Source organism: Nerophis ophidion, unplaced genomic scaffold, assembly GCF_033978795.1.
Source record: "Nerophis ophidion isolate RoL-2023_Sa unplaced genomic scaffold, RoL_Noph_v1.0 HiC_scaffold_478, whole genome shotgun sequence".
Taxonomy (NCBI): Eukaryota; Metazoa; Chordata; class Actinopteri; order Syngnathiformes; family Syngnathidae; genus Nerophis; species Nerophis ophidion.
The window spans coordinates 17501-19470 of record NW_026907386.1 but is presented as its reverse complement, the minus strand read 5'-3'; the positions used below and the strand labels follow the sequence as shown (position 1 = coordinate 19470).

Here is a 1970-nt window from a genome sequence, read left to right as displayed (position 1 = left end):
GCCCCGCGGGGGGTCTGCTCGGCTCTGGCGGAGGCCGAGAAGACGGTCAAACTTGACTATCTAGAGGAAGTAAAAGTCGTAACAAGGTTTCCGTAGGTGAACCTGCGGAAGGATCATTACCGGGGGAGAGAGAACACAAGAACACGCTCCGTAGTCTCAGGGCTTTGGGGCGGGCTCCGGCCCGCCCCTTGGCGCGTGTGGCACGGCGGGCTCCGTGGCCGACGGCGAGGGTCCTCCCCCGCCGGCGGCGCGTCCCGACGGGCCATGCGTCGGGGATGATACGCAGAAGTCTCAGGGCCTCGTGGCGGGGAGGGACGCTCGGGCGGTGCGTGGTGGGGGGGGTTTCGGCCCCCTTCCCCGTCCCGATCCTCGGGCCGCCCTCCCCACACACCACTTGGCGCGCGCGGCGACCTCGGGCTCCGCCACCGACGCACGGGCTGCAGCCCGACGGCGGAGCGGACCCGGCGGAGGCGCGCGGTTTCGGGGAAAAAGAAGTAGTCCCAGGGCTTTGGGGCGGGCTCCGGCCCGCCCCTTGGCGCGGGTGGCACGGCGGGCTCCGCGACCGACGGCCGGGCTGCAGCCCTTAGGCCGGCGGGCGCGTCCCGGCGGGCCGCCCGCCTTTTCGGAACCTTGAACCGGCATCCGCTTCCGAGCGGGGGGTTTCGGGCACCCAACTCGCCTCCCTCCCACGGAGGGAGGAGGGGGGTTTAATGTCTCCCGTCCACGCTCCCCGCCCCCGGGCGGGGTCGGAGGCGGGAGCGCCCGGAGCTCTGGCGCCCCCGGGCGACGTGCCATAACTGAGAAACCCTATGTCGTGGATGTGGCAAAACAAGAGGAAAAACTGACAACTCTCAGCGGTGGATCACTCGGCTCGTGCGTCGATGAAGGACGCAGCAAGCTGCGAGAACTAATGTGAATTGCAGGGCACATTGATCATCGACACTTTGAACGCACATTGCGGCCCCGGGCCCGTCCCGGGGCCACGCCTGTCTGAGCGTCGCCTGAATATCAATCGGAAGGGGTGGGAACACCCCCTCCGGAGCTGGGGTGTCGCAGGACCTCCGGGTCCTTCGTCCCCTTAAGTGCAGACTCGTCGGGCTGAAGGTACACTCTGTCACGGGACCTCGCGGGCCCCCTTTCTCCCTCCGGGGCGACACCCCTGTTACGAGCCCTCAGCGTGTGCGGGCGCGGCTGCCGGTGGACCTCGCGTCTCGGGCAGTCCGCGTTACGCTGCGCGCGACGGGGTGGCGGGCAGGGTGAGCCCCTGCGTGAGCCCACTGCGTTGTGGAGCGAACCCCGTTTTCGAGCCCCCCCACCCGGCGCGGGCGGGCGCGGACCGCCTCCGGGCGGGACCCGCGTTACGCCTTGTGCTGCGGTGGGGGGTGGCGGGCGGGTCGAGCTCCACCACGCGACGCGCCTCACAGCGAACTCTCACACGTGCTTTCCCCCCTTGCCACGAGCCCCGCGGCGCGTGCGGGCGCGGGCGGCCGCCTCCGGGCGGACCCGTCCCGCGTTACGCGCGCCGCCGCGGGGAGGCGAGCAGGAGGGGCCGGCCCCCGTTACGACGTTTTCCCCACCCCGGGCATGTGCGGGGCGCGGCTGCCGGCGGACCTCGTGTCTCAGGCTGACCGCGTTCCGCCGTGCCCCACCCGGGGAGGCGTCGGGCGGGTGTGTGTGTGCGGAGGTTGGAGGGGGGTGCGTAGCCCGGACGGAACCTTCCCCGGGCGAAAACCTGATCTCCATGGGTGAGCCTCCCCCCCCGCGGGGGAGCCACCTCTACTACCCCCCATTCGAATACGACCTCAGATCAGACGAGACGACCCGCTGAACTTAAGCATATCACTAAGCGGAGGAAAAGAAACTAACAAGGATTCCCTCAGTAGCGGCGAGCGAAGAGGGAAGAGCCCAGCGCCGAATCCCCGCCCGGCGGTCGGGCGAGGGACATGTGGCGTACAGAAGACCGCTTCGCC

The 1970-nt window shown here is 69.9% G+C and overlaps 1 non-coding gene and 1 pseudogene across 1 annotated transcript; both read left to right on the top strand.

Moving 5' to 3' along the window:
- The first annotated feature begins 846 nt into the window (after positions 1–846).
- LOC133548196 (5.8S ribosomal RNA) lies at positions 847–1000 on the top strand. The gene has a single exon (XR_009805810.1). It is a non-coding gene; the product is annotated as a 5.8S ribosomal RNA (ribosomal RNA).
- Positions 1001–1797: 797 nt separating this feature from the next.
- Positions 1798–1970, top strand: part of LOC133548197 (28S ribosomal RNA) — a 4165-nt pseudogene continuing 3992 nt past the window's right edge.